Source organism: Sinohyriopsis cumingii, chromosome 14, assembly GCF_028554795.1.
Source record: "Sinohyriopsis cumingii isolate HCF-2022 chromosome 14, ASM2855479v2, whole genome shotgun sequence".
Lineage (NCBI taxonomy): Eukaryota > Metazoa > Mollusca > Bivalvia > Unionida > Unionidae > Sinohyriopsis > Sinohyriopsis cumingii.
In genome coordinates this window covers 118,203,728-118,225,032 of record NC_142974.1, presented here as the reverse complement: position 1 = coordinate 118,225,032, position 21,305 = coordinate 118,203,728, and the positions used below count along the sequence as shown (strand labels likewise).

The window sequence follows — 21,305 nt, the reverse complement described above, 5'->3', positions numbered from 1 at the left end:
TAATTAAACATTACAAGATAAGATGTAAATATGCGATTATTGTTAACTCATGATAATCAGTATTGTCCTAGCAAAGGAAATTATTTCATATAACCCTCTGGAATCCTTTACATATGAAACTTGGATAGCATGCAATCGTCAATTCTGTCAATAAAATTAAAAATAAATTGCATAACAACTCTAACATCAACAGATTTCCATGAAATTGAGTAAATGATACATAATATGAATCCTAGTCATATCAAACACATTTGCATAAAACAAACAATCAAAAATAGAAAATGACGTGGGAAATAAAAATTACGTACCATATGGCTGTTCTTTTTCATAAATTGTGCATCCTAGCAGTAAACTTACAAGACAGCCACCTGGTCCCCTTATTTTTAAAGAGGAAAGCACTATTCTTTTTAGGCATCCTCAGAGTCAAACTTCTCTCAGGAATTTTAAGACTGAAAATTTTTGACTAAGGTTGTCACTTTAAATTCACATTATTTTCAAAGTATACACCTTAATTTACTCAGGCCAGTCATAAGCAGCAGTTCCTACATTATCCCAAGATAATCATTTCTTCCATCAAATTTCAAACCGCGTAGAATCTGTGAAGTAAGAGGCATATAAATTTCCCTTTGAAAATGATAATTTGACATGGGTTCCTATCAAGCGGTTATGGTTGGTTGCTCAAATGTTTACTTTCTCAGGACAGCTTAGCAATGTCATAGTCAGTCTCAATGAGTCATAAATTCTAGCCTTTCAAGTTTAACACTGATATGGGGGGAGTAAAAAAGAAAGGTCAAAGTGACCATTCACAAAGACTTTTCTGGCTTAAATGTGATAAAATTTCAGTGCTCAGTGCATTCAGCTTTAAGGTTCAATACAATTCAAAATTTGATACTGTACACACACACACACACACTCACTCACTCACTCACACTCACTCAGTCACTCACTCACACACTCACTCACTCACTCACTCACTCACTCACAAATGAGGTGAGTAGTGTCAAATGACCATTTGCCAAATAAACAGACAGGGAACTCAGGGTACCTGTAATGATGCCATGCAGTTGTTTGTTCATTATGTTTTCCCAGTTTAAACCAAGTCACAAAACACAGGACAAAAAGGTTTGACATCATATCTCTTTGATATAAAAAATCCCAACAGAACACTATAATTGAACTATTGCTTCAGGGCATGTACATTGTGTCAGTCCCTCATGTCACCTGTGTGTTCTAACTTTATTGTTTCTTGGTGACAGATGTATAGGACAACAAATATGCCGCCTATGCCCAGATAATAAAAAATGATACCAGAAAGAACAAGTAACTTTTATTATCATTTATCATATTTCAGTACTTGATTGGGGACCTGATCAAAAAGAAAGCTTCACCATCAGTAATTAGAAATGTCATGTCTCTTCACTCTCAGACTGTCCATTCACTATCAGACTTTACTTCGCTATCAGACTGTCCCTTCACTATCGGACTTTACTGGAAATGCCCTGTTACTTTTCTGTCAGACTTTACTGGGAATGCACTGTTACTTCACTATTGGACTTTAATAGAAATGCCCTGTCCCTTCACCATCAAACTTTACTTGAAAGGTCCTGTTACTTCATCATAAAACTTTGCTAGCAATGCCCTGTCCCTTTACCGTCAGACTTTACTGTCAATGTCCTGTCCTTTACTATCAGACTTTACTGGCAATGCCCTGTCCCTTCACCATCAGACTTCACTGGCAGTGCCCTGTCCCTTCACCATCAGACTTTACTGGCAATGCCCTGTTCCTTCACCATCAGACTTTACTGGCAATGCCATGTCCCTTCACCATCAGACTTTACTGGCAATGCCATGTCCCTTCACCATCAGACTTTACAAGCAATGCCCTGTCACTTACTTCACCATCAGACTTTACTGGCAATGCCCTGTCCCTTCACTATCAGACTTTGTTGGCAATGCCCTGTCCCTTCACTATCAGACTTCACTGGCAATGCCCTATCCCTTCACTGTCAGACTTTACTTGAAATATCTTGTTACTTCACTGTGGGATTTTACTGGCAATGACCTGTCCCTTCACTATTGGACTTTACTAGAAATGTCATGTCCCTTGACTATTGGATTTTACTAGAAATGCCCTGTTCCTTCATTATACGACTTTACTAGAAATGTCCAGTCCCTTCACTGTCAGACTTAAATAGAAATGTCCTGTTCCTTCAGTAAACAACTTTAATAGAAATGTCCTGTTCCTAATCACTATCAGACTTAAATAGAAATGCTCCGTCCCTTCACTGGAAATGCCTTATTCTTTCACCATCACACTTGGAAAATACCCTGTCAGTTAGGACTTGTACCAATCTCAGGAATCGAGTCTGCTTTTTGTCATTTAATCATTTTCAAAAAATTGTATAGTGGAATAAATTGCAATTTTTTTAAATAGCGGAAACAAATGATATATACATGTATATATATTGAATATTTTTTATATTAAACTTCACAAATATATTGTCTTGTATTAGCATTCAGATTTCTGGGACAGTGACAAACACACACAGGTTGTTTGTCAATTTAAGGAACTTGCCGAATGGATGGATTCTCAACTCATATTCTGTCATAGTTCCTTTAAATTGGTCAAGATTTCTATGATGAAAGAGGTCTTTTTTTAACAAATGGTTAAACAGATAATTAACATCAAAGCAATTAATTTATAAAGTAAGAAGTACTTTTTACTAATTTGACACAGAGTGACTTAAATTTTTATTATTGTATTATTTTGAAAAATGTCTTGCATTATGTTGGACACATTATGTATTTCTGCTGATTATAGATTTTAGGATATTCTCATAAATTATATGTTTTAAAAAGTTTGAATGTAAAATTAAGAATTTATGGTTTCCTTTTGATACACGTCCATATTTTATTTGCTTGAGCATTCTCATGTTTTGAATTCACATCAGACATTACTGGCATTGTATTCATCGATTATTGAGTAGCACATATTCTCAAAGTCAACATGAGATATCCTGACTAACCTACCGGGTCAAAAGGTCAGAGGTATTGGTCATGTTGGGAGTAGAGTGGGTTACTCTTAGTTAGGCCAAACAATACAATATGTGTGTTTGCAGTCAGCCGACTGTCCATGTTTTTCATTGCTGACCCTAGCACTTTTTCCACCCATGGTAAAAAAAATCACAACAAATCATGTTAAAAGAATATGTTTTAAAAATGAACTTGATCTGCCCACCACAATATTAAAACCAGTGCAATAGGAAACATATTTTGTTATTGGCCTTATGTAGAGATTAGGAATAAATATTCACTTATTTTACAAGGATATGGACTGTAAGAGTGGCTAAAAGAAAAGTCATATTATATTAGTACATGTGACTATGTGTCTATGCATGTTAGAGTATGCATTTCAAGTGATACTTTTCCTTTCTCTCTGCAGGTTGTTGCTGCCTGGAGTTGCAACAAGAGTGATCTCCCTTTGAAGTTTTTCTGATGACATGCACCAGAATGCTCATTATCTCCTTTGGCTTGGTGGTCTCTGAGGTTGGTTCAACACTACCCCGCAAGGACCCCCACGGCCAGTGGCCCCTGGGTCCTGGCTGTCAGTGTGGGGTCACAGCTCGATGCATGGGAATGAACAGAACACATGATGTACAAGAACTATATCTCAGGACGAATTCATGTGAAAGGTAAGTTAAGAAAGGAAACATATTTTAAATTTTATACGTGTTGTAGAGATCTGCTAAGGGAAGGAATGCATCAGAAAGTCTTCCTTGCAAATGTTGGTAATGGCTTAAAAGAATCTGATTGACCCTGTGTCATCTGTATAGAATTATATTCAAAACAAGGGAATCATTTTTGCCTGTTCAATAACATTAATTTCAATAGATTTAATGCTTATAAAAAGTTTATAATTTACAGTAGGATAAAAAACAAGTGTATAGTTATTAAAGGTTGATTTTGGCTATTGATAAACCTCAAAATAAAGATGGAGATGGGACAGGGGTGGCTTAGTTGCTGTCAGTTATTCGGCTTCCTTTCTCAACAGAATTCAGAAAAATTGGAAAATATGGCTGCTGTTTTAAAAATTGGAAAAACTGGTATTATTCCTAAAAACACTAAGAATATAGCAGAAAGAAATGTGTCTCCCCAGTCTGATGTCCAAGTAAATCTCCATTTCTTGGACTCCATTCTTTATTGTTTTCACCATTTTGGCAGAACATCTTGTGCTTTTATCCTATCAGTCTGTCTGACCATTAATTTTTCAGCATGATGGCTTCAGTTCTAAAATGTGTATCTACACCAGACTTTGAATAGCTTGTATTAAGGAAGAAGCCGGTTAATGTTGGGTTCAAAAGGTAGAAGGTCAAGGTCATTGTGACTAAAAGAAGAAAAATGATTTCAATACTATAACAGTAGTGCTATATCACATACTACCACCTAGCTTTTTTGATAGCTTTGGGTAAGGTAGAAGTTAACTCCCTTCTTCATACTTGGATGAATCATTATGAAGCTAAGACAGTTAATTATGCCACATGCTTGCTAAATCTTTTGACCTTGTGGACAAGGTCACTCATTTTATAGCAATGCTTCAATTATGGGGTTGACATGGAGGGCCTGGCCTTCTGGCTTTTTAGCCATTGATACTATATTCAATGCAGATGTAACATTAGTTGTTTTAGTTCTTAAATTCCTTCACAATGTTCTTTCCATGACCTATCACAAGTTGCCAACCACAGTCACTAGCACTTTAATCCCCTTAAACCGGTTATATATTTAGCAGATGTGTGACTTGTATGCCCGCTAAAAGTTTAGTAATAGTATCACTTTAAATTGCAGTTCACGATTATACAGTGTAGTTTTGTAAGGACAATGAATACGGAGTTTTCTGATATAAAGGAGTCATAGTAAGTGTGGAAACCTCTTCTCTACCGGATGTTTGACATGAAAATGACTAATCTCATTTGCAGAGAACAAAATATTTATTGATAAATTTTTACGGAAAATCAGAACACAAATAATTTTGATTGTGTACCTTTTTAATTTAAAACAAAAATAGCAATAAAGCATTTTTCAGTTCCCTGCACAGTTTCCGAGCTAGCTGGCAAATGTCATGTTTTGCCTTTAATTGACTAACACATTATAAATCAGGCAATTTTTGCATTAGAATCCATAATGAATGTGCGCTGCAGTTTTATGGCATTCAGAACACTCGATCATGAATTGAACATCATCTGTCATAAGTTTTATTATTATTATAAATTTGGTATTCAGATTTTGCATAACATTCCGTTACATCCCAACGAGAGTACTTAAACGAGGGTAATTTTGTTCCCTTGAAAGCCAATTTATCAACATGTTTTTTTCAAAATGCTTTTGCAGCGATAAAACTTAAAACTATTTGCCAAAAGCCGTATGAGAAATGTGTCTAAAGGATATGGAATTTGATTGTGGTCAAACATGTATGAAAAAATCAGTTGATGAATTAGAACAAAAATTAGCATGAAATTGTTGAAATCAGTAATTATATATGAATGAAAAATTGTGACATATGGAAATTAAAACACCATTGAACAGATGTGTAATCAATCTCAGTTTATAATAATTGACCTCAGTGTCAAAACAGATCTTTTTTCATAACTCTTAATCACAGACGTTTTGACAGCATTTTTAATAACCTATTTCATAATTAAACTTTTCAGAATTGTTAAAAACAACTCACATAAGAGATCTGAATTTTAGCTTGGGGATATGTTAAGATTGAGTGGAAATGGGACTTGTAGCATGGGGAGATTTTAAGATATTTTAAGAGCAGAAATGGGACCTGGATCAAGCAGCATAGTTCCCAGCATGCATGGAACATCAGGATCTTGAACTGATGGAGTAGTTTATTTACTATGGTATGTAGTTTTACGCCAGGAGCAATAGCCTGAAATTAATATGCTAAATTAATAAATTAGATTAAATTCTTACAATAAAAATCTTTTGCATAATTTTAATGCATTAAAGAAAATCTGACGAAAAAGTAACTAAATATGGTGCTTGTTGAGAACTTGGCATCAAACTTGTCATTGCCTTCATGAAGAAAATTAGATGGATACGCTATATGATAAAATTATGAATGTTGCAACTTAGCTGATGGCACAAGACTCATCTCAAAACTTTATCTTGCCATACAGGTGAGCAAAGTAAAGGTAGCTAACAGAACCAAGATAGCACCCTCCTTTCCTTCTTTGGAAAGGAATGCAAAGTTTGATAAACAAAGCTGACCATATGGTCAAGGCACACACTCCCCTGAACTGTGTCTAAAGTTCAGTAATGTTTGTGAGTTCTTAAAGGGAAAAGGGAAAATCTGCCAGTTTTTAGTTAAATTTCATGCAGAATATACTGGTAGATCCAGTCCAGCAGGTGCTTGTTTCTGGCAACAGGCAGCTATCTACACTAGAAAATTGCATGCAGATTCACTCTGAGCATGCCAAGTCTTGGCAAAGCATCCTGTTAAAATGGCAAGGAACCATTTGAATGGGCAGAAAAATGGGCAGAATGCAGTAACCTGCTGGTCAGTTCCAGCTGGAATACTTTTTGTGTTAGATACTTGTCTTGAAGTGCCTGCCTGTGGTGGATCCAGAAATTTCAGTTGGGGGCGGGGGGGGGGGGGTGTACACAAGTAAGTGCAGGGCTGGTGGGATGGAACCTAAGTGGGGGCCCGGAGGGTGAAGCCACCAGAAATGCCTGTATTTTAAGTTTTTCCAGGGTACACTTGTAAATATCTGTGAAGAAAACCCACTCTAAGAAACATTCTATGTGTCTTGCACTTATTGTAAGTGCAGGTGTTGGGGTGGTTTGCACTGGCTCTGCACCAGTATGATCATTTTTGGATTTGAATTAAAGAAAATGTAGAATGATTTTCATGTTTTACTTCATAAGATTTGCAAGCAGTACACGCTTTTCAACTATTTGAAGTTATGTGGTCTGTGCTTGCTTCTAAGTTGTACAGTCTGTGCTTGGGTCCAGCTGCAAACAATACAGATCCTGATCTGCTGTCAGATTATGTGCCACCAGATCAGGGTCCTTGTTGTTTGTTCTAAATGATTACTTCTTACAAACTGCATATATCAAGACCTGTCAGCCCATAATGCATTAGCAGGTCTGGATCTATGCATTAGCAGGCTTGGCAGGTCTGGCTGTTTGCATTAGCAGGTCTAGATCTGTGTATTAGAAAGTCTTAATTTGCATTGGCAGGTCTGGATCTATGCATTAGCAGGTCTGGATCTATGCATTAGCAGGTTTGGATCTGTGTATTAGAAAGTCTTAATTTGCATTGGCAGGTCTGGATCTCTGTATTAGAGGATCTGGATTGATGCATTTTGATCTGCCTTGTATATGGCAGTAGTAAGGGTCATTAATTCAGACTCTTTTGATTTTTTAATGCAAATTATCAAGGGCAAATTTCAGAAAGGTCTGTTAGCCCCTACCTCTCAAGTAGTGCTATACAGTATCATTTGTGCTAGTAAAGGCAAGGTATTTCATTGAAGAAGAAGGCTTGAATGAATATTATAATGAATATACACTGTCAACCAGTCAGTGGTTTTAATGATTATAATGAATATACACTGTTAATCAGTCAATGGTTTTAATGAATATTATAATGAATATACAGTGTCAACCAGTCAGTGACTTGACCAGATTTTCTATAATCCTCATTTTTGAACACTACATTCATTTGTACAGACCTTCGAGTGCTATGTTCATTTGTATATACCTCTGAGTGCTACATTCATTTGTGTATACCTTCGAGTGCACCATTCATTCGTATATACCTTTTGAGTGCAACAATCATTTGTATAGAACTTTGCAGAATTTGTTCTGTGAAGATTTACTGGGGTCCCAATTGTCTTGCTGAACAAGTCTAACATGGATGTACATGGGCAGGGTTGAGGAGGGGGATTATCATAGCATGGTACTTGATATACCACATTACTTGGCATGCCTATTATGGAGGTGGGGTTAGGGGTGGGGCATACAATAACACGTTACCCAAGTGAGACACCATTTTCCCTGGAATGCCTATAATGGGGGTCAGTAGGGTGGGTCAGGGGTAGGGGGCCATGGTGGGAAGGTGTGTATAATAAAATGGCACCAAGTGAGACACCACATTACATGGAATGCCTATTGTACTAAATTGATAAGAAACTTGAAAATTAAGTGACTTAGATTCAAAAATGGAGAGTAATTGTCACTTTGTGTGATATGATGAAATATAGAATACATTTAGATGACATACATCCACTCACTACACTGGGTTCATTCCAAAAGACCCCAGTTGTTGTGTGGGTAAAACTAGCAATGACACTAGCTCAACTGGGTGCAGTTCTTGTTACCTACACAAACAATTGTGACTTATCTCTGGGAATCCTTCCTGTAGCACATGTACAGGCAATGTCAATAGGCCACTGTACTTAACATGACTGTGACCCTCCACATGTTTGCTTTACCTACTGTAGTGCTTCTATTGTAATAGCTTCAACATGGGCTACCATACGTATTCTCTTGTAAGTCCAGTCCAGTTGAAAACAATGTAGGTCCTGATATGCTGCTGAATGATGCAGTGGCAGTTCAGGGTCTATGCTGTTTGGTGTTCTATTAATAAACTGCATAGACCTAGTTCTACAAGCACCTTATTTGACTGCAGTTTTGAGTCTGCAATTTGCAGTTGGAAGCAAGTATATATGTTATATCAGTAACTCTTGTTGCATTATTAGACCACATTTAATTATTCTGTTTACGCAAATACAGTGTACAAGTTGTATGTCATTATAGTGTCACTGTTCTTTGTCATTATAGTATATAAGCTGTAATGTCATTATAGTGTCCAAGTTGTTTGTCATTATAGTGTCTAAGTTGTAAGTTATACCATGATTATAGTGTCCAAGTTGTAATGTCATTATAGTGTCCAAGTTGTATGTCATTATAGTGTCCAAGTTGTAATGTCATTATAGTGTCCAAGTTGTATGTCATTATAGTGTCCAAGTTGTAATGTCATTATAGTGTCCAAGTTGTAATGTCATTATAGGGTTCAAGTTGTATGTCATTATAGGATCCAAGTTGTATGTCATTATAGGGTCCAAGTTGTAATGTCATTATAGGGTCCAAGTTGTAATGTCATTATAGTGTCCAAGTTGTATGTCATTATAGTGTCCAAGTTGTAATGTCATTATAGTGTCCAAGTTGTAATGTCATTATAGGGTCCAAGTTGTAATGTCATTATAGTGTCCAAGTTGTAATGTCATTATAGGGTTCAAGTTGTATGTCATTATAGGGTCCAAGGTGTATGTCATTATAGGGTCCAAGTTGTAATGTCATTATAGGGTCCAAGTTGTAATGTCATTAATGTCATTATAGGGTCCAAGTTGTATGTCATTGTAGGGTCCAAGTTGTATGTCATTATAGGGTCCAAGTTGTATGTTATTATAGGGTCCAAGTTGTAATGTCATTATAGTGTCCAAGTTGTATGTCATTATAGGGTCCTAGTTGTAAGCCATTATAGGGTCCAAGTTGTATGTCATTATAGGGTCCAAGTTTTATGTCATGAAAAGAATACTTTAAACTTTGACATTTTAATTTTAGCTCTTGATGCCACTCTAACTCTGTTGGTAGAACATTAGACTGGTAATGTGTTGGTAGAACATTAGACTGGTACTCTGTTGGTAGAACATTAGACTGGTAATCTGTTGGTAGAACATTAGACTGGTAATCCAGATGTTGAAGGTTCAGTACCCACCCATATCAGCTTGAGCCTGCTTCTGTGCTGTGTCCTTGGGAAAGGCCTATTTCCAAGGCATAATAGAGTCAATAATTTGTTAAAAGTGCTGTAAATCCAATAAAAGTAGTCACCATAGCTCTTTGAATAATACCAGACACCCATCCCCTTATTTCAATTGTCATCAATTGCTGTAATTGTGTATCAGATGATCATTCAAATGGCCTCCTATTTGTATCTCTCAAAAGTTATACAATATATATATATATATATATATATATATATATATATATATAATTGAAATGCAGCACTCATTTGTTAAAATATAGATTATGATGTTTCACAGAAAAGCCAGCTGTAATAGCTGAGTGAATTTATTTTAAGTATGGTATGGAGTTTATTGGCTGAATATTCAACCATACAGATTAAAGAACTACATCCCTCTTGTTATTGAGACCTTCACCTTGTTTATGGCTGTGAAATTACCATATATCCCAACCTGGAGGTTGTGTACATCAACTGAGATTACAGTGTGTGGAAAGAGCTACATTGCTTCCACTTTTTATGACATTGTTTATGGAAGTAATAGAAATTATCACAAAGCCAGGTGATGTAGTTTTGGCCTGATGCATTTCCCTTTATGTCATAACTGTGACTCACTTTACTAGTCAGGGATGCAGTAGTGGTCTTAAGGACCCATGCTCCCCCTCCCCATGTCACAAGGGTGACCCACTTTATTGATGCACCCTCCCGCATGTCACAGTAAATGACTGTGGTAAGCGTGAAATGTGGTGGCTCTGTGGATAGAGTGCTGGACTCATGACTGAGAGTGTAGGTTAGAATCCTACCATTATAGCAGCCTAGTTTTGCTTCAGCTTTACTTCTTTGGGCGGGGCCCTGAGTGGCTGAGTGGTCTAAAGTGCTCTCCATTATGGATCACTGCCATCTCACCTCTGTCTGCATGGGTTCGAGTCTCGGATTCAGCCAATGTGGGTATGTGAGAAAGCTTGCCAGTAGCTTCTCGTGGGTTGGTGGTTCTTCTGGGGTTTTCCCAGGTTCTTCCTGCACCATTAATACTGGCCACCATGTATAGCCTATCGTGTGCTGAAAAATGGCATTAAACCCTACAACAACAACAACTTCTTTGGGCTATGTAGTTTTCTCCAAGTCCATCTGTAATACAACTACAACTGCTGCTACTACTATTACTCTTACTACTTCTACTACTATTACTATTACTACTTCTACTACTATTACTATTACTACTACTACATAGTGTGACAGTAGCATGAAATTAATGCTCATTGTGTCCCTTTTATATGGATATTTACAGTCAAAGTACATGTATGTAGTTTTACACGTACACACATTCACCCCACCCCCACATTATTATGTATAGGCTATATTTATAGATGGACCAATGAAATGAAAATTTAAATGAACATGCTTCTACTAGGTACATATTGTATAAACAGTATCAAAGTAATGAGACATCAGAGAGGAATTTTAGTGTATTTATGCTTGAAGTTGTAATGGCATTAGGCATATGTATTTATAGTTTTAATTTTTCCTTAGGGATTCTGTCATATTGTAATGATCCTAAATACAGAAAACTTTTCTTTATTTGGTTAAAGGATGAAAAGGTGGTTAGCTGAAAATAATCTTGAAATTGGGAGTGTTGCTTTGTTTTCTAGCATGAAATAGGTCCTTGAGATGTAATGGGACCATATTGTTTGAAACTTTGTTCGTAATAGTCTAGCCTTTCTCAGAAATATTCATTCACTTGCTATTAGCATTTTAATATCATTCATTGCATCTGGGATCTTGTCAGCATTATCTCAGATGAGTCTGCAAGCTCATTTTTTTGCACGCAGAATAATTAGTAAATATTCTTGTCAGAAGTGTTTCCCCAGATAACATTACATTAGTCTAGGTTTAGTTGTATATAGTATTAGTAATATATTAATTAAGTTTACTTGGTAGATATGGCCTTATCTTGCTAAATAACAACAGACATGAATTCACTTTATGATCTATGACTTGATTTGTTCATTTCATTGCAAACTGTTGCCAACCATCACCCCAAGAATTTTGTAACGTTTAGCCATTTGTAGGCCATTTTTCATCCAACACAAGATTCAAATGGTTATTTTCCATTTTTGCTCATATTTGCATGGTAGTAATCATTAATACCTCAGTGCTGTGTGCATTTACTTTCATTGCATTTTCCACACATAATGAAATTATTCTAAGTAAGGATGTCAGAAGGGAGCCCTCTGGGACTGACTGTATGTTTGAAATCTGATAATGTCATATTATCTGCACACAGGTCAGTAGATGAAATACAGTTGCCTATTTTACGTTGGCAGGTCATTTATGAAAATGAAAAAGAAGAGTGGGCATAGGATTGATCCCTGTTGTACTCCACATGTAATTTGTTTTGTTTTTTTTTAATAGAAATTTTTTTTTTTTTTTTATAGAAAAGTTTGACATTTTGACAGTTTTCTCATTGTTAGATACGATGTAAATGATAATCAATCTGTAATTTCAATGTGACATTGATAAATGCTCAGTTTTTTGACAAGAATATAAGTCAAATTAAGTCAAGGTATGTTGCAACATTACTGTGTCGTAATATCCCTCCCCCTCCCCTGTAAAATACCACACAGAAGTTAAGCTACTGAATTAATGAGATGGCTGCATGGCACATCTCAGCAACCAGGAATAAAAATCACTTAAATAAATAGCACTAGTAGTAAGGGATGACAATTCTCTTGCCCAGCTTGCTGGGGCTAGTAAAAATCATTGTTAGGCTGTCTAAATTTAATACAAAAAATGGCCTGGTTTTTCATAGAAGAAAGAACAAAGACTCACATTTTGATAGTTTTTTCTGCATAATTCATCCAAGGATATGAGTGAATAGAATAATGCATCCCACAATAGGAGTGAATAGAATAGTGAATCCGAGGATATGAGTGAATATAATAATGTATCCCAGGATATGAGTGAATAGAATAATGAATCCCATGATAAGAATAAATAGAATAATAAATCTCAGGTTATGAATAAAAAGAATATTGAGTCCAAGGATATGAGTAAAGAGACTGATGAATTCCAGGATATGAATAAATAGATCGGTGAATCCCAAGATATGAGTGAATATAATAATGAATCCCAGGAAATAAGTGAATAGAATAATGAATCCCATGATAAGAATAAATAGAATAATAAATATCAGGTTATGAATAAATAGAATAATGAATCCAAGGATATGAGTGAAGAGAATGATGAATCGCAGGATATGAATAAATAGAATGGTGAATCCAAGGATATGAATAAATAGAATGGTGAATCCAAGGATATGAATGAATAGAACAATGAATCCCATGATATGAATAAATAGAATACTGAATCTCAAGTTAAGAATAAGTAGAATAATCCCATGATATAAAAAAAACTGTGCAGTGCATAAATTGTAATGCAAGCCTTGTGAAATGGAATTCTACCTTTAAACCAGTACTTGTAATAAAGGTACTGCATTCTTTGCCATGAAATGTTGAAAAAATATCAAAAGTCACAAAACTGACTAAAGTGTAATGGCAGATGCAGTGATTAAAGTGTGATGGTGCATGCATTGACTAACGTGTAATGGCAGATCCAGTGACTAAGGTATAATGGCACATACAGTGAATAAAGTGTAATGGCATATGTAGTGACTAAATTGTAGTGGCACATACAGTGACTGAAGTGTAATGGCACATACAGTGTCAAAAGTGCAATGGCAGGTGCAGTACCACATGTGGCGACTAAAGTGTAATGGCACATGTAATGTTTAAAGTGTAGTGGCACACTTAGTGACTGAAGTATATTGGCACATTTAGTTACTAAAGTGTACTGGCACATACAGTTACTAAAATGCAATGGTACATGCAGTGACTAAAACGTCCTGACACATACAGTGACTAAAGTGTAATGGCACATGCAGTGACTAAAGTATAATGGTGCATGCAGTGACTAAACTGTAGTGGTACATACAGTGACTAAAGTGTGATGGCACATGCAATGTTTAAATCATGCATACACAAAGCTATCCATATCTGAGACATTTTTAGCTGGCCATGGGTGTTGGCTCGTTGGTTCTGTACTGCAGAAACCAGGATTGGCTCATTTGTGTTGGAAAAGCTTTGTCCTTAATTAAAGTCTGAAAACACAGTTTACAAGATAAAGAATATGTTTAATGGTTTTTTTTGTATCTAATAATTTAAAGGACAACATATTCTTGTATGTTTTTACAGTTGAGATTTTGAATTTGCAGGTTTGTTAACTATTTGTAATCAAATGTTACTTAATGTCAGGGAGATAACAAATAATTAAGACTGGTTCTCACATTATTCTACAGTTTGAATCATATACATGTACTACATGTATTGTGACAGACATTCCTTTCAATTTGACTTATAAAGCTTATGGAAATTTCCCTTAAATTACAGAAAAGTAACAAACAGTATGAAAATAGGATCATTGCTTTCAAATCTGGATATTGACATTTCTGGATTTGTTCAAGATTCTGATTTTCATATTAGATTCATTGGAGATAATCAGTGAACCAATCTAACTTTATAGGAGTACCTCATATGCATGAATAGGACCATGTTTTTTGTGAAAAGTGCCTGCATGACCAATGTGTTGCTCATAGGATTTTCTGGAAATGTCATCCAACAAACAAACATAAACATGCTCAGGATTGTATAGAAATGTCATCCATCAAACAAACAAAAAACGTGTTGAGGTTTTCCTACAATGTCATCCAGCAAACAAAGTATGTTTAGGATTTTCTAATATTGTCATCTGACAAACAAAAAGATCTTGATCAAAGGGGCAGCCACTCTTTTTTAAAGTTCAAACACTCGGCACAGAAAAACAGAAAGATAGATTCTTGGAAAAAAAGGAAGAAAGCAAGAATTATATGTTCTGGACTGTCAGCTTGAGTATGTCTCTCTGTGTGTGTGTGTGTGTGAGAGAGAGAGAGACTGCCATCAATACATGAAATAATATTTTTTTTTAAAAACAATGAAAAATGAAAGATCTTCCATGAACCTGCTAAATTCCATGTAGTTTGGAACTGCAGTTTCTGAGACTGTAATGTAGGTCATTGTGCTTCATGATTTGAACATAACAGTTGCCTTTGCTGCATCATATGACTTTTCAAATGCATGTTATCCAAGTCAACAATAGCAATACATATTTTGATATAACTTACCGAGAATTCTCTAATTTACAGAAAAGTATTGACTGCATTGCTGAGAAAGCATTGTTAAGATTGGTAGTTTTGTCGATAATCTTGACCTTTGAACTTTTGACCCCAAAATAAAAAATAAAATTAGCCTGCTTCTCATGTCTTATAATTGTAGAACTACAATTGTGTTGAGAAATACCACTGGATACAATTACAAGGCATGACATTTTTTAAATATATATTTTAGCTCTACTGGGTATCGAACAGAATTGTCCATTGTTTAGTGTCTGTCATCTGTTTATCATAAGATTTTGTATCTACTCCGTAACTACTTGGAGGGTTGCTGTGAAAATTTACAAACACTTATCCCATTGTCTAATTGGTCATAGATGAATACAATGCTGCTGACATATCCTATATGGCCAACACAGTGGCAGCCATCTTGAAAATCTTGTTATTGTTACTCCCTGAATAACGGTCGTATCAACATGGCATTTTCACAACAAGACTTCTTATGAGGTTTAGTTTGTTGTTGGTGAAATTGGTTTCGATCTGACATCCAACATGGTCAACAAATCAGCCATCTTGAAAATCTTCTACTACCGGTGAGTGTGTGTGTGTGAATTGGATTTTTTAAACATGGCTTTAACGATTTTTCAGTCATATCACTACAGTGTCTGCAGTGTGGCAGTTTATAGTGATGTCTAGCACTGGGGCATCATGCCGCAGATATGTAGCATTATGTCCCACCCAGTGACATCATCCTGACACCAGACCGACCCGTCATAACACTAACCTTTTAATGCTAAGTGCCAAGTGAGGCAGCTGTTAGTACCATTTTTGTAAGTCTTTGGTATGACTCAGTCGGGGATCGAACCCACGGCCTCCCGCATCCGAGGCTGACACTCTAATCACTAGGCCAGCGGTGCAGTATTATTTTAAATGCACACTATTTGCAGGAGCGTGCATACATTAATTTTATTTTTTCTCCATCAACTGTAGCACAAGTTGGACAATCAATTACCTTGCTCAAATGTTGTTTTTTTTTTGGTTAGGCTGATTTTGATGTTTTTTGCCTTTGATATTTTCACAAGAGGTATTTTTAAAAACAATATTAGTTTTTAAACTTGAACTTACTTAAATAGCAGATATTTCTGTCAGCAGGTTTTTCTTGGCTGAGCAATCAAAACACTTGGATGAAATGAATGTCAAGAGTGGAAAAACCAGACCTGTTTTAAATGCATTTGATATAAGGTTTCAGTGTATTTGCATTTCAAAATAAAAATGTGACAGGTACTTCCAGCACAATTAATATGTCATGTTCCCTTGATACATGTAAATTGTATATGTCAGAAACTTGTTTTGATGTACAACCTCTAGCATTTAACCCCAGCTGTGCCAATATGTGACACTGGTAAATATTTAATCATGCACAAAAGTGTTGTAATATTAATTATTATGTTGAACCATATGTTTAACATCAACATTGATTTCTATAATTAAATTTCTTGCACACAGCCTTTTGTTGCTAAATTTCACTTCTTTTCTATCATCTTTTACTCTGTCGTTGTTTTCTGGTTTTCATGATATTTGCACTGCATGGCAAAATGGTGGAACTTGCTAATGTACAAATTATGTAAATAGGATGTATGTGTGCTTTAATCTAGGTGAAATTGATGACTCTGGGGCACAATATGTTATAAGGTTGTATGCCCTGAAGGCACAAGATTATAAAAACATTTATGGATGCAGCATGCATCAGTGAATTTGGAAAAGTTTTATGTATTTAGTAACTCGAAGAGTACATCACATTGGTGATTAATGATGGAAACTCTATAACCTTCAAGTCATGTCAGAAGCCTTCTATTTCATAATTACTTTATAATTGGATGCACATGTTAATATTATTTGTGCACTTTTCCATAGGTTATGCACAGCTGCAAACTGCATTTTCTCCAATTTGTTCAAAATAATTCACCATCACCTCTGCAGCGACTCACTCAACAAAGGAGCACTGTTAACTTTTCTTGCTTTTTTGTTCCTTTTTTATTTATTTATTTATTTATTTATTTATTTTTGTCTTGCAGGTTTCTTTTCTCTTTATTTTCTCAACTTAGTGCATGATGCTTAACACATTTTAACTGATTTTTTTCCATTGTAACTTTTTTCTTTTCTTTATCCTTGTCTTTTTCTAATTCCCTCATTGATCACTCTGCTTCATATACCTCAGCTAAATGCTAATGTGTAACGAAGGGGCACTTTACTCTGATTATTAAATAATTTAGGTTTTTGTCGTTAAAACTTAATATCATTCAACATATATTCATATTGTTTGTGTTGTTAATGGAGAAGCACATTATAAGCCACATGATTTCATTTTTATACTTTCAGTATTGTACCTCTTGTAATTTTCTGTTACAAATTAAAATATGTTTAAACTAATTGGGTTTTGAAATCATTTGAATGCGTGCATCAGTAATAAAAAGAAATGTCAGATGGTTGAACATTGTGTAATTGCAAGAAATTTCAGATAGTCTTAAACATTGTGTAATTATAAGAAATTTCAGATAGTCTTAAACATTGTATAATTACAAGAAATTTCAGATTGTCTTAAACATTGTGCAATTACAAGAAATTTCAGATAGTCTTAAACATTGTATAATTACAAGAAATTTCAGATAGTCTTAAACATTGTGTAATTACAAGAAATTTCAGATAGTCTTAAACATTGTATGATTACAAGAAATTTCAGATAGTCTTAAACATTGTATAATTACAAGAAATTTTAGATAGTCTTAAACATTGTGCAATTATAAGAAATTTCAGATAGTCTTAAACATTGTGCAATTACAAGAAATTTTAGATAGTCTTAAAAATTGTATAATTACAAGAAATTTCAGATAGTCTTAAACATTGTGTAATTACAAGAAATTTCAGATAGTCTTAAACATTGTGTAATTATAAGAAATTTCAGATAGTCTTAAACATTGTATAATTACAAGAAATTTCAGATAGTCTTAAACAGTGCATAATTATAAGAAATGTCAAACCTAAACATTGGGTACAAGATATGACATTGGGTAAGTACATACAAATGTCTGATAGACTTTGGGTAATTATAAAATTTTATTGAAATTAGGTGAATATATGGCCCTTGGGAACATGATATGACTTTTCTACCTTCATGGCTAAAAACCTTTGTACATTTGCAGATCCGTTTTCAAATGTACTTAAAATTCATGTGGGTTTCACATTGTCACACATAAATCATCATTTTGTTGGGGTGGGGACTTGAATTCATAAAATCAATGAAATCATTACCCCGTAAACACACTGTGAATTCACTGTATTGCAAACATTGTGCACGTATATCATTATAAGCTGTCCTGTAAAATTGTTCGGGGATGCAGTATGCACGAATTTAGAAATGTTCTTTCCACATGTTCCAAGGAATTGTCTGAATAATCTTTAAGTGTGTATCCTAGACATTTCTTTAATGTGTGAAATAAAACAACTAAAATATTTAGTTTGCTCCAAAATACAACATGATGCTGTCTATCCTTTCATCCATTTTGCAGTGTTATACATATTTTATCCCACACAATTACCAGAGTTGTTCACCGTATACAGTTACCAAGCTTTGTGAATGTCTTCGACTTCTGATAAGAAACCTGTTGATTTTGGGGTCACAAGTTCAAAGGTCAAGGTCACAGATCGAAAAAAGAAAAAGTGTTTCCACAATAGTATAAATTGTTCACTGTACCACAGTTACCAAACATGCTATTGATCTTAGGATGAAAAGGTCAAAGGTTATTGTAATCGACTGCATACAGGAAAATGGTTTCTGTACTCTAACCCTTGTTATACATCACTTACCAGGACCAAACTTTGTGGATGGCCTTTACTTAGTTTTTGGAAGAAGGTTATCAGTTTTGTGGATGGAGGCCATGATGACTTTGCAGTGCAAATCGGAAACTGAACTTTGAATGGCTTAACTTACACTTGAGGTAAGGAAGAAGCCTTTTAATTTTGGGATTCAAAGTTCAAAGGTCACAGTCAGTCTAACAGAAAAGGTCAAGTGAACAAAAGTTTCAGTTATGTACATAATGGCTTTTAAAAATGTGCTGAAAATGGTGTTAAACCCACAACAACAACAACAACAACAGTAGACACATAATGTTGTACTCTTTCTATTTTATTGCTTGTAATTTGCACAGCTCAAGAACCATGCACATTCATATGCATTTTAGTCTAAACTTTATCTTTTAGACCTGAATGTTCCTTGTATGGGTTTTGTTTCCTCGGCTCCATTTTTAAAATGGTTATTGTCCATAACAATTCATATTTTCACATGGATTGTTCCTTGTAAATAAATTGAGAACCATTCAACATTCTGATGCAAGCTGCAATGAAAACTGTCTTGGAAACCAGTTGTGCATTTTATGGATTCATGTTAGGTTTCAGAACTCCATTTGGATAGAGTTATGGCCCTTGTTATGCATATTCTTAGTGTTACTTAGAAGCTCAGGATATTCCATACTATCAGTATAACTCGAGAAAAATTAAAATTATTTTGATGAAACTTGGAAAGAGCATTGTCTCTTTTACCTAGATAAGCTTTCAGTGGGCTTGCTTATCTGCGTCATTTTGTACAGAGTTGTGGCCCTTGCTAATTAACTTTGTATCTTTTCATGGTATGTTTCATGTATTCTTCAGTAATTTTATGTGCACATTGTTTCATAGACCTCCAAGTCATATGTACTTCATTTTGAACAGAGTTGTGAGCCCTTGTCGATCAAATTTACATCTTTATTCACACTTGGGAGTTTACTTATATTGAGGAGCTGGAATTCTAACTTAACACTTGATTAATGATAGAAGTTATGGCCCTTAAATACCCATCTTCTCACAACTTTGGTTTTCTAAAAAAGATTTCTCTGCTTAAGTCCCAAGGGAGCTAATTGTTTAAGTGGACCCTTTACTGTGCACCTATAGCTAGGTGTGAAACAATATATCAATGTACTGATAATGTTTCAACATGGATAACCATATTGTTACAAGAGGTGAAAAGCCAATACAAAATGATACCTATCTAATACAAGTTACTTTAATCTTTCACAGTAGTAAATAATTATTAGTGTTTGTCTTTTTATACTTTATACTGTCATATACATGTTGCTTCTCAGTAGGATAAGACATTTTCTCCCAGAAAGGCACAGAAAACTATTTTATAACACTTACATACAACCTATTTAGATTACTGTAATACAGTTTGGAGTAATTCAAATGATAAACTAGCACATCTTCAAAAAAGAGCATTTGGGGCTCATATCAATCCCAAAAGAAAGCAAGGAAAATTTAGCTGGTCAGTTAAAAAGTATTACCTATTAAAGACCTAATCCAGAAAAGCCAAATTAATGTACAAGATATCTAATAATAATACTCCTGAATGTTTACGATCACAGTTCCAGTAAAGGCTACCTGGTAATACTCCTCATCTGCAAGCCATGTCTACCAAACAATATAAAACTCCCAAACCAAATAAGGAATTATTCAAAAAATGTTTCCAATACTCTCTGGAATAGTATTCTAGTTGAGATTAGAAATGCCCACTCTATTTCCTTCATCCAAACCCAATATATCCAGTGGTTTCAGAGATGCAGCAAAAATTATAATAAATTTCTTTGTATGAGAAGACTCCTTTATTGGAAAACCAAGTAGATTAATTATTAGCTAATTGTGTTACCCTCTTTAAATAAAGTCATTGTTATTATTATTATTATTATTATTATTGTTAAAGATTTTCCTTGCAGGAGGAAATTGCACTTTATCTTCTGTTTTAAAGGTAATACCATAACGTTTCCCGCATTTAAGTGATTACATGAAATACGATTTTTCTAATGCATTCAGGCAAAACAAAGGGAATGGGAATGGTGACCAAACTGAGTCATACAGCTGATTAAATATAACAATCTGAACTGACCTGAAAGGTTGAATAAAAATCATTGACACATCAGTCTGGAAGTATTTTTAAAAAAATCTTGATATAGACAAGAATGGCCAAAGAAAAGATGACAGTTCTACATCTCTCCATAATCTGCATACTGGACATACAACCAAGATGTCAGCATATACAGAAGAGCACCACCTAATACTGATGGACATTCTAAATACGAAAAGAGCATCAAGTTGATGTGTAGTGATAGTATGATAGTGTATTGTGTGGTGGGCTGTGTATCAGGAATCATATTGACAGATGGCACAGGTGTATCATTTCAACCCTATTCATAGCTTATCTTAGCTTGA

General features: G+C 34.9%; 1 protein-coding gene across 2 annotated transcripts in view; it reads left to right on the top strand.

Annotated features, from left to right (window-relative positions):
* The window catches only part of LOC149784694 (uncharacterized), a 114,450-nt gene that overhangs the window by 49,151 nt on the left and 43,994 nt on the right, over positions 1-21,305 (top strand). For both annotated transcript variants that reach the window (XM_089932731.1, XM_089932732.1), the window contains exon 2: positions 3,443-3,692. The gene's annotated coding sequence lies outside the window, so the exon portion shown is untranslated. The remainder of the gene's footprint in view (positions 1-3,442; positions 3,693-21,305) is intronic.